This window comes from Amblyomma mixtum, chromosome 2 (genome assembly GCF_055824585.1).
Source record: "Amblyomma mixtum isolate Tamu chromosome 2, ASM5582458v1, whole genome shotgun sequence".
Classification (NCBI taxonomy): Eukaryota; Metazoa; Arthropoda; class Arachnida; order Ixodida; family Ixodidae; genus Amblyomma; species Amblyomma mixtum.
Window position 1 is genome coordinate 40,790,770 of NC_143013.1, and position 12,556 is coordinate 40,803,325.

At 48.8% G+C, this 12,556-nt stretch overlaps 1 pseudogene across 1 annotated transcript; it reads left to right on the plus strand.

Annotated features, from left to right (window-relative positions):
- The first annotated feature begins 190 nt into the window (after positions 1–190).
- LOC149359096 (tetraspanin-33-like) lies at positions 191–12,330 on the plus strand (annotated as a pseudogene). Its single transcript, XR_016288190.1, has 5 exons — positions 191–203; positions 6,831–7,107; positions 9,883–10,207; positions 11,051–11,207; positions 11,924–12,330. The product of XR_016288190.1 is annotated as a tetraspanin-33-like (transcript).
- Positions 12,331–12,556: the final 226 nt, after the last annotated feature.

Sequence of the window (12,556 nt, forward strand, 5' to 3'; positions counted from 1 at the left end):
GGAATATTTTATTACCGGAGCCACCCCGGGCTGTAAAGATGTAGAGGTGGACTGCATATTATGCTCGGAGGGCGCAGTGGCAGTTATGGCTGAGAGTTCTAAGGTGGACTACGGAAACAAACCCGAAGAATTATTTCGGTGGTGTCAGATAAAATCTAAGCACTGTTTTAGTGGCAGTCCGTGAAGGACCATGAAAGGCTTTGGTAAGACTTAACAGCGTCCCTAGCTCTGCCAGCAGGAGGCCATAGTTGACAAAGCTGGAGTTGGCCTGCGCTCACTGCATCTATTGCAGCCTGGCAATTGTACTCCTGTGGTGTGTGCTGAAGATAGGTCCTAGCTATCCACCTGCTTGGAATGGAGGGCGTCGATCGCTTCAGTTCAGGTAACTTATTTACTACTTGCAAACAGATGTCACTCAGCAGCCTAGCCGGCTGTGTTTTTCTGGACTTGTTTTTCTAAGCACATGCTATCTGTTAGATGACAAAGAACAATGCGCTATGTACGAACGTAATCATATTAATTTGGTTTAATGTGTCGTCACCCCTGCCCCTCTCGCCTACAAGTAGAGAGAGGAGGGGTGACAACTATTGTTTGCTTCGCTTTGGAGACGGCTTTGTTTCGCAAGCGTCGCGTAGAACTGTCTGGACGTGACGCTTTTGAATTTATACCTGCGATAATGAGATATGTGCGTAGCAGCTGTATCGGACAACCTCGTGGCCGAGGCAGCCGAAAATGGGGCATTTAAGAACATTGTCGCCGCAGCGAAACCCAGCTTGTGACTCAAAACGATATAGTTGTCATCACCCTCATCGTGGACTACAAACTTCGAGTCACTCTAAGCATGGCGCTTTGCACCGGCATCCGCGCGCAGGAGGGATGTTTCTCCGCCGCCAGCCGCAGCAGAGTGTCTTGCGCAACCGGCGGCCTTAGCGGTAGCGTACACACGACGCGAAGAACACGAAAACCGAGGGACCGGCCGAGAAACGGCGTCGTCTACGGAGGAGTTGCGGCGGCCCGCGGTTCTGAAGGCCTCTTCGGCGCAAGACAATGCGACGAGGGCAGCTGCGTGACGGCTGCGCTTCGTGTCCGAGCAGTTGGCCAAGCTTCCTATCTCTTTTTTTTATATAGCCTCTCCTCTCGGGACCGTTGCACGGCATAGTCCGCAGTCGAAGGAAAAACGGAGGAAGGGGGGAGGGCGCCCACGCAACGACGCTGCGTCGCTCCGTGTCTCGTCTCGTGGGAAGCGCGTGCGACGGAGGTTGCGTCACGTTAACCTTGGGCAGGCGAAACGACATTGTTCGAAACGGGGACCCGTCCCCGCCTGTTTTCTTCCGCAGAAGCCCAGGATTGAAGGAATAAATAATGCCTATAGGCTGCGCCGGCCGATTTCCATTCGCGCTCGAGCTTGGAGTAGATGGGGCGTCTAATGAGCTTAGCGTCGGAATAGATCATTGACGAGAGGCACCACGAAGCGGAAAGCAGAGCGGAAATCCAGGGTAACACGTTGACGTAAGGGGCCGAACGGCAAGAGAACGGGCAGACAGCGACAGCGATCACTCTTTGTAGCAGAAATTTTCCGTTCGTTGCCGTCAGAAGCGGGGCGTAGGAACCGTTATCCTTTTGTCGCAGGGAGCATTCGGGGTTGTAAGTTTCAGGCGCTATTACTTTTACTGGTGAAAGAGGGATCCGTACGTTAAAAAATACAGCTTTAGTTGGCCGTGTGAATGCGATCAGTGTCTCGTCTCTTGACACCAAAACTAGCACCACAACTATCGCTTTCTGGTATCCTTCCTTTCTCTCCCCCCTGTCTCTGTTTCCCTTTGCTGTCCCTCTACTCTGTCCTTTCCATTCCCGCCGGCTGCAGAACAGGTGCATGATGAATGAGCGGCCGTTTCTGCTGCCGGCACTCGTCGTGTTCTTCCATTTTGTTATCTTTGTCAATAAACCCCTCAACAACAACAACCACAACAACAACAGCAACAATAACAACTACTACTACTACTACTACTACTACTACTACTACTACTACTACTACGACTACTACTACTATTACTACTACTACTAGTAGTAGTAGTAGAACTACTACTACTACTAGTAGTAGTAGTAATAGTAGTAGTGCTGCTACTACTGCGACGACTGCTGCAGCCGCTTATACTGTCAATACTACTACTACTACTACTACTACTACTACTACTACTACTACTACTACCACTACTACTACTACTACTACTACGCAGTAGTAGCAGCACTACTACTATAGTAGTAGTGCTGCTACTACTGCGACGACTGCTGCAGCCGCTTATACTGTCAATACTACTACTACTACTACTACTACTACTACTACTACTACTACTACTACTCCTACTACTGCTACTACTTCTACTACTACTACTACTACTACTACTTCTACTACTCCTACTACTGCTACTACTTCTACTACTACTACTACTACTACTACTTCTACTAGTACTACTACTACTACTACTTATACTACTACTACTACTACTACTACTTCTACTAGTACTACTACTACTACTACTACTACTACTACTACTACTACTACTACTACTACTACTACTACTACTACTACTACTACATAGTATCAGCAGTAGTCATCAAAACGACACGCGTCAGAACTGGACAAAGGAAACGGCGCAATAAGAGGACCCAGCGATTATTAGACACGACACGAAAAATAGTACGCCGGGAACGGAGTACAGTGAGGGAAAACTACGGGGGAAAAAATAACTGGCAGTTCTAGAAGAGCTAAGGGGCACAACAGTATGTGGCCGTTTTTTTTGCAACCGAGATATATTCAGAAATGTATTTCATGCACGCAAACCGCTTTCAGTGACTAACTGTCCTTGACTAACTCTCCTTGACCCTTGCCTCTCTCGTGCTTTCTTTGCCTGGCTCTCGGGGTGCTTGTATCTGTCAAGAAACAGGCCCTCATAACCATGGAGGAAAAAAGCTAAGGAGGGAGCGTGACGTCACGCGGCCAGCGTTCGCAAGCCGAGTGTTTACGAAGCCGTTTTCTCCCTCAGTTTTTCGCTCTCCGAGTGTGTCCTTTATGTTTTGATTCTGGTATGTTTTAGTGCGCGCGTATGTGCGACCCGCGGAGCGGGCGTCTACAGCAAGGAGGTTGGTCTACAGTCAGTCTGCCGCGCTAATGTGCGCATGCGCGCGCGCAGCGGGGCTAGATTTTACCGCACGCTATCACGTGGTGTGATCACGAGGGGGGGGGGGGGGGACACACTCTTTCTTTTACTATATCTTTACTTGTTAAGACTAGGCTTCAAGGTTGTCGCCGGCCGCTCCCTCCTCAGTTTTTTTTTCCTCCATGCTCATAAAGAAGAGTACCGACTCAATAAACGCATAATGCGGGAACGCTCCCGGCCGATATTATTTCTGCATTATATACTTGCAAGCATACACCATCTTTTCCGAATCCGCAACCTCAGCTCTCTTGAAATCCGTTTCGCCCAACAACTACAAAAAAAAAAAAAAGAAAATGGCCCACTCCTGCTTTTAGCCCAACACCCGTATTCCCGGGAAATAATCGAGTGGTGGACTGCTGTTGGTACGACGAAATGGGCCTTTTCAATGGGAAAATATTAATGCGAAAGCATGACCAGTCCCATTACGAGAAAAGCCAGCAGCGTGTGTTAGTGTTTCGCATATGGTACAGAAAATTCCAGCGATGGGACGGAAAATAGGGTGATGTCATCAAGTGGCACACAACGAGCCGAGCACCCCCACTTCCGACAATCAGATGCACGCTGTTCGTCTAATTTATCAGCCACTTGCTGACCTCCATGTGGCGTCATTCATGGGGTCACACTCGTATCAAAATTGTGACGCAACCGTACGTCGTATAGCGTTCCGAGTGGTGTCATACGATTTCTCGTTGCATACAGCTTACATGTAGTGGCCGAGGCTACCTTGCGAGAGGGATTCGAACTGTCGACGTATGCACCTTTAACTGCATGCCTTTCCAGACTGTCGTATCAAAACTGTGACACTAGGAGGCGCAACGGTGTGGTTGAGGTGTCCACCAAGAAATGAGACAGTTACTGCACAGATTTCCTTTCCTGAAAAGACCCTAGTTCTTTCGTCGTACAGCGTTCCGGGTGTTGTCATTCGCACGCGCGTGTGTGTGGATGGTGTCGTACTTCAAAAAAAAAAAAAAAAAGGACTGATCGCCTGAAATAAAAGTTCGCAAACCGTAACCAAACCTTTACGTCTTGCGTCCATTACATACTCTCGCATTCCCACACATAGGTAGTTTGCTTCTACCTTTATTCTAAGCATTGCTGGTCGTATAGGGTATTTTCAAGATTAAAAATTTTCACTCTTACTATCCCTGCTCTCATCACCAAGGCTTGCTTTTCCGCATGATTACTCGCCGCTACTGTCTGTCTGAAAAACTTTATTCCACGCACATGACAGGGAGGACGTATGAGGTGGCCCGGAAGGGGTCACCTCTCGCAATCACTAGGTGGGCTCCTCACTACAGGAGCCGATTGGCGACAGCCGCGGCTAGGGCTAGGTCGACCAGGCCCCTCTGGCTCACGAGGTCGGAGCAGCCGAGCAAAGGTGCCTCCCAGTTCTCCCAGGTGGTGCGCAGCAAAGCAACATGACGGGGAAAACAACTTACGCAATCTGTGGAATCGCGTGTTGCTAGCGCCATCTCCTGTGTATGATTGAAAACATATTCGCGAAATTGCTAGCGCGCTACATTTAAAGCAAAGCGCACGCACGGGTGTGTTCAGTAGCACACCCGCCGAAGCTGACGAGAGTACAGGAACGAAAGCAATATTGGGTTCAGTCCTTATTAAAGCTTTCGACAACGTCACCCACAAAGCCAATGTGACAAACTTGTCAGAAATCAACCCTGGAGAAAGGACGTACAACTACATACTTCCTCACTAACAGAACAGCTGTGATAATGGTCGGAACAATAGAGTCTCCCCAATTACACCAGGAACCAAAGGAACACCACAGGGCTCCGTCCCGTCCTTCTTCCTTTTTAACCTCATCCTCATCAAAATCCCCCAAATTAGCACAAATACCAGACCTACATCACACGTTCTATGCAGATGACATCACACTTTGGGTCACCAAAGGATGCGAAGGCTACACAGAAGACACACTCCAAGACGCAGTGGACATCACTGAGGCATGCGCATGGGAATCCGGCCTCACTTGTTCCGAGTGAAAATCTGAACTCTTCGTGATGAGACATAAACAAAGAGGTAGGAGAATTCCGACTTCTGCTCCCCGCAAATAAACGTCTATGTCAATGGACGATCCGTCAAAGAGGTACAAACCATGAGAATACTGGGGTTGTATTTGCAAACAAATTGAAAAAAATAATGACACGCTCGCTAGGCTAAAGGGCACGGTCGAAGCGACGGCGCGATTAATCCGCCGCATATCTAATTGAAGACAAGGGGTGAGGGAGAGAGATTTATGCCGACTAGTGCAGGCTTTTGCGCTAAGCAGGATACTCTATGTCACCTCTTATTTCAAATTTGCGCCAGCAGAAAAGGACAAATTGGATAGCATGATACGGCAGGCCTACAAAGCCACCTTAGGACTCCCACTAGATGCCCCATCCGAAAGGCTTATGCAGTTAGGTAGACACAACACTTACAATGAACTGAAAGAAGCCCATTTAATGGCGCAAACAGCGAGATTAGCCAGTTCCCGAAATGGCAAGAGTATTCTGACTAGGCTTGGTATTAACTTTCTGCCTACGAAGTAGACTTGCCCCGCGACTACAGGGCAGCCCTACTAATCAAACCACTTCCCAAAAACATAGACCGCATACGCCATGAGGGTAGAAGACAAGCACGAGCCAAAGCCTTACATTATAAATACGGACAGTACCCTGGAACAATAGATGCGGCTGAATGCAAACATACGGAAAGGTGGAACAAGCCAAACAGACGCAGGACAAGAACAAGGAGACACGCACACAACAACGCTGGTACACACAAAACAACACTCCTTGTTCTTGTCCTGCGTATTTCGCTGGTTCCACCTTTGCGCGTTACGAACCAACTGATCCAGCAATTTACTCTATTGAATAAACATACGCATGCCTTTGCAATTGTGGCTGCGAACAAGGTGGCCACATCTTCTCGGCAAAAATCAAAACGAAATCCTCTGAAACGGCAGAAAAGGCAGCTGTAGCCCTCGCCCTAGCGCATACCCAAGAGAGCATCATTCTCAGCGACTCCAAAATGGCTATCAATATTTTCGCAAAACGCCTTAATTAGAATCCTTAACGCCACCAAATTCTCACCAAATTATTCCGAACTGATATGGGTGATTCAACGCCTTATATTTCCGAAAAAAACTCAGGTTCGCAGCAAAACAAACAAACAAAATTCCAACTGTGCCATGGCATCGCGTACTTGAGCGCAAATTAAACAAGTTTCCTATTTCTATAAATGATGGGCCCAATCAAGCCTAGTACGTACCTTGAGTGGCTGAGGAAGACGCAGAAGTTTCGCGGATGCAGTTGCACTGAAAACCTTTCCGAATTCCATGTTCTGGCTACTCATGTTCAAAATTCACTTGTAATAAAAAATATCCAAATCAGTGCGCGTATAACACCGTTCCCATTTTCAGCCGCCAGTCTCCCAGTTTCTGATTTGTTCTTAATTTAAATAGCTGAATCTCCATTTCTTCATTTATTTTTTCTTATCTAAAAAAACGTTTTGAGCATCCGTTAGTCGCCGCCTGTGTCTTGGCCAATCCCAAGCAGTGGGCACGGGCCATTAACTTATTGAGGACAACAATATCATGCACTATTAATTCAGAAAGGGAGAAGAAGGCGTCCTGTACAAACACGCGAACAAGGCGACGTCGGGGTTCACTCGAAAGTGCGTAGTATTTCCATTTCTTCCCAGTGTTTAATACTCTTTGGTCTTTCAGGTACATGTGGCGGTCCCGTGCGGAGAACGTGTCAGAGGGCACGAGCTCCAAGCTGCCCAGAAGACAAGAAAGAAGAATCATCAGAGGAAACGGTGCGGCAGCGACATGGAAGACCCCGTCAGGGTATGGGAGCAAGACGTCGAACTCGACGTCGATCCCATGGTACGTGAGGCCTCATGCAGCTGTAGGGGTGCTATCACAGCAATCGCGCGGTTGATTTTAAGATTAGGCATGACGCTGCTGTGACTGAACGCTCGCTTACTGTACCTGTTCGTCTTCTGTGCATGAGGCACGTCCTTCCGAGGTGCAGACATGCTTGCAGGGCACTCAGGAATCTAGTTTACGTGGGAAACCTTTGATGCGATGATGGGCTTGTCCCGTTGTCTGGCGTCAGGAGCCGCAGCAATTTATAATGGCGAGCAGGCTTGTTTAGAGAGCTCGAGTAATCTGCTCTATAGCAACTAAGCGGAATCTTAGAGCATCTGCTTTGTTAGAATATATGCCGATGCCGCTTGTCAACGGTGCGGCTGGATGGATGGATGGATGGATGGATAGGAGCGCCCCCTTTGAAACGGGGTGGTGGCAATTGCCACCATGCTCAGCTTTTCTTCTTTATTTCTTTTTTGTTTACTGTGTTGGCAATTCTCATTAAGAATGGCCACCATCTTTACCTACGGTTTCCTACAATTCTAACCCTATGCCACATCTCTGCTTTTCAGCCACCAATCCTCCAATCGCTTTTTGCTGACTTCCACTGCAGATTTATTTACATGACCATTGTTATCTTTAAACCCTAGGGACTCAGGAAGAGTGACTGCGCCTGCATCGACATCCGGATGGATACCGTCACATTTGATTATGAGGTGTTCAATTGTTTCCACAGATCTACCACACATTGCGCATGCGTCATCTTCTTCGTTAAATTTCTTTTTGTAGCTGCGCGTTCTAAGACACCCTGACCTAGCTTCAAAAAGTAGGGCAACAAACTCAGGCGTACAACGGCGTACAAACTCAGCCGCGCCACCTAGTGGAATATGGAGTATTTCTGAGAAAGGGTGAGCGCACAATTAGCACCGCAGACCATCGTTGGTTCTGTGGCCCAATGGGTTAGAGCACTGGTTTAGACCGCGCAAGGCAGCAGTTCATGTCCTAGCTCATTTTATTTTAGTTTTTTTTTTTTACGGTATTCACACCACTCAAGCCCTTTGTCATTTCCCCATAGGGGTGTGTTGTTTATTTAGGTTGCATCCTGAGATCGCTGTTTAATCGCTGTTCCACTCAATACAAACCAATTTTACTCGTATTTTTCTTTGTTTCAACACGGAATTACCGTACCCCGCAAATAAATTAGTATTTTTCGTCGGGCTGTGTTTTACCTTGTATACAGGTTCCATTATGAGGCGCTTTGGAGCAAAAATCGCCATTTAAAAACATTTCAGAACATCCAGGAGACTAGACCCGGAGCTGGTGAGCTGTATCGTATGACAGAATGGAAATACGCGCTTGTATATCGGGGCTATACTGCGCCAGAGAGCAAGCATTTTCTATGAAACCCAGCATCTGCCTAAACACTTAGCGACACTTGCTTCATAGAATGCTCGAAACAGCCTTGTTTGGGGATGTACAGTCTTTGTCAAAAGTAAGCAGGCTGCATGGTTTGCTTCTACCTTCTGTAGTGGAGCCCTTGTGACTTTCCTAAAGGCCAAAAGTGGCTGGAAGGTAAGAAGACCCCCAGTCCTTACCTTTAACGACCATTTCAGCTTCAGGGAAGCTGTAAGGACTTCACTGTACGAGCTAGAAGCAATTTCCACAGGCAAATACTGCGTATGTGTGTATGTATGCGCCGCTCTGGAATGGCAGTGTTGTTTCAGAAACAGAACGAAGCTGCCATACCGTTTCTTGAATGAGCGGGCAGTACTCCTGTCACGCCTTTCGCTTGGCAACATATTCTGCAGGCGTCGCTCCTTTGCAGGCGCTTTTCTTATCAGAACCATCTGCTCGCTTTTCAGTTATGTGCGCGAGAGTGCGAATATTCGAAATTGTTGAATAGCGAATTGAATATGCTTTTATTAAATTCGCTGAACGAAGCAAGCATAGTACAGGTTCAAGATTATACGCCGGAATCGAAGCCGTTCTCAAGTTTTCGAATAGTTTTCCAATAATTACCGCGAAGTTCCAATCGGGCAACCGTGTATAGTTTACTTCGATGGGCATTTCAAAAAACACTGTCCACTGCGACACCGCAAATCATGCTCCTGCGATCTGACTGTGCGGGGGAAAGAGATCAGCGCCGCAACACAATCTGTTCGGTTGGCGGCGTTCATAATGCTCATACTATGGCTTTCAAGATTCGACGGCGCGACAGGGTTCATCCAGGCATTGCAAACTTTGCCTTCGTGTCCGATACTGCTGACAGCTTTAATTCCATGACTTATAGCGTAGCCACTAGCGCTTCGCTCTTTAGCGAGAATATTACGTTTGTGCGAATATTCGCACAGGTAGCAAATAATCGTTCAAATATTCGACCAGTATTTGATTCGATTCGGTTTCGAAAAAGTACTATTCGCACACCCCTTACTTAATTGCGTTCAACATTCTGCACGCGTCCTCCCCCCACCCCCTCGCTCGGCTTGCCCACAAGGCTATGAAAAGGTCCGCCTCTGTCAATCAATCAATCAATCAATCAATCAATCAATCAATCAATCAATCAATCAATCAATCAATCAATCAATCAATCAATCAATCAATCAATCAATCAATCAATCGAGCGAGCGAGCGATCAATCAATCAATCAATCAATCAATCAATCAATCAATCAATCAATCAATCAATCAATGAATGAATGAATGAATGAATGAATTAATCAATCAATCAATCAATCAATCAATCAATCAATCAATCAATCAATCAATCAATCAATCAATCAATCAATCGCAGGTTCGCTACCCGCTGCTGCTGTTCAACCTGGCGCTGTGGCTCATCGGGCTGCTGCTCATGTCCGTGGCCACCATGCTGCTGGTCAACTCGGAGTCGAACGCGGCCGACGCGGCGGCGCTCGCCAAGCTCGACCTGTCGGCGCTCGTCGTCACCCACGTCGAGGTGGCCGTGTTCGCCGTCGGCCTGGCGCTCTTCATCGTCACCTTCTTCGGATGCGTGGGCGCGCTGCGCGAGAACACCGTCCTCCTGCGCATGTACTCGTACGTGCTCGGCGTGCTCATCGTGGCCAGCGTGTTCGGCGGAATCGTCGTCTTCTTCATGCCCGGTCAGGATCCTGTGCGGTCATCCCCGCGTTGCGATGGGGGAAAGAAAACTTTCACGGCGAGCGAGCGCTTTCAGGGAGTAGCTGAGAGAAGCCGGAGATGAGCACGGTCGCATTTTACATTAATTTCGAAATTAGTGGGCTAGAACATACTAAACCAATTCCAGAGAGCACTAAGAAAACACCTAGATGCCATCAGCACCCACAAAATTTGCTTAGGCGTACTATCGGGGTCAAAGGTAACTGACTCCCCGCCTACGCCACACGGTACACGGCTGTCAGGTGGCGCCCGCATGCAGTGCAGCATGGTGCAGCACGGTTTGGAACATTGAGAATGGGGGTCAGTTGCTTTTGCCCCCGATAGTACAGACATTCAGTAGGTACCAAAACGGTGGGGGCATGGCACAAAGTGCAGTGAGTGGTAAGCTCGGCTTGTCGGTACGGATACTTCTTTGAAGAAACTACAGCTTACACGACAGAACGAAGCAGGGAGAAGCGACACATAGCGCTGTGCGGTTCTTTTCAGAACCCATGTAAGTCCTCAGTCAGGGAAGAGTGAGGGTGATAGTTCCTTTCACCTTCGACGTGTTAGGAACACTGACGATGCAAAAAGAGCTCTACTGCACGACCCAGGAGTAAGCCCGATGAGCTGCATACCTTTGAGAAAGACTGTGCTTACCAGTATGCTGCGAAGCGAGCGCCATGTTTTTGTTCAACTGACTACTGCTGTCCTTTAAGCTTGTCTCTGCAGCGTCCGGGAATCCGTGAAACGATCCCTCATGCCACGAGAACTCTGCAGCGCAATAATGATTGTACCGTTGAACATAGGTGTGCTGTTCTTTTCAGGAGAAGTGCGGAGGGTCATCACGCAGACCATGACTCTGTCCCTGGTCATGGCCTACCGCGAAACCTCAGAGTCTGAGCAGATCGTGGACGCCCTGCAGAGGCAGCTACAGTGCTGCGGAATGACCGAGCTCAGGTTCAGGGACTGGAACGCCAACGTGTGGGTGTTCACTCTGCAACATATCTCACGAGGGCGTCTATTTCTATTTCTTCAAAGGCAGGCTACTTGTTTCATGTGGCATGATGTGCAAAACTTGAGAAATCGCTTGAGCGGGAGTTTGTGCATGCCCAGAAATTCTCGACAAGCGCATTTTTCAAATGGAAGTTGTTTATGAACGCACCTTTTGTCGTATATCGGAAGATTCCACTATAGCAATGAATATACCCGCATATGTCTCCTCGGTAGGCTCGCATTTTTTTGTCATTAACGTTTTTGCTTTTGTCAGAAACGTTCCCCATTGGTTTTCTATGGCAGTCTTAACTGCTCGATACTAGCGATAGACAAAGTGAAGAGTTTAGTATGTGTTATGCTGTCTCGCTCTGACCACCAGCTATAGGAAGCTGGTGGCCAGGAAAGGAAGGGCAGCCAGTCCTACCACGATGCTCTAGTTGAGTGTTGGACGCACAGATGGGATGAATACTCGCAAAAATACGTAGACCATGTGTTCGGAGAGTGGCGGGGCATGCGCAGGAGCTACAGTTTGGGTCTAGGGGGGCGGGGGAGGGCATGTCGAATTTTAGGCGCGGGGAACGTATTTGTCTGTAGCTGCTACCGATGCAGGACAACTTCATCTCTCTAGAACGTGCGGTGGGGTCTTCATGCACCTAGACGCGATCTCGACGTTCGCTCACCCGTGCCATTCCTCGCGCTCGCAGCTACTTCAGCTGCAGCGCCGACAACCCGAGCCACGACCGCTGCTCGGTGCCGCACTCGTGCTGCAAGACGAACGCGACCAGCGTCGGCCTGCAGAGCCTCCACTGCGGCCGCGGCGTGCTCAACATGTCCGACAACCAGGCCTGGCACGTGGTCCACCTGCAGAGCTGCCCGGACGCCGCGCACCGCTACCTGAGGGAGAACGTGACCATCATCGGCGGCTGCTGCCTCATCGCGGCCATCATCCTCTCCTTCGTGGACATGATGGCCAGCTCGGTGATCGGCGAGATCGAGACCATCCACAAGATCTACGGCCGCATGCGGGCCGCCAGCTTTCAGCGCGCCTAGCGGTGCGCGGAGGACTACGCACTTCGCGCTGACCGCGTCAGGCTCGAAGATGCGCGACGACGAGACAGTGCTAATTTTTCCGCCTAACTTCTTCCGCTGAGCTACCACTCGTTCTTCTCGTGCTTACACTTAACGAATCTAACAACCCGGCGCGTACGTTTCGGCTGCCTGTGTTTACTCGCTGCTCCGTGCTTGTGTATCATTTTCCTGCGCGGGAATCGTGAACGATGCGCTACTCTTATTACCATTAATATGCAGCAGTCCTTTGTGTTGTGCCTTTATGTCCA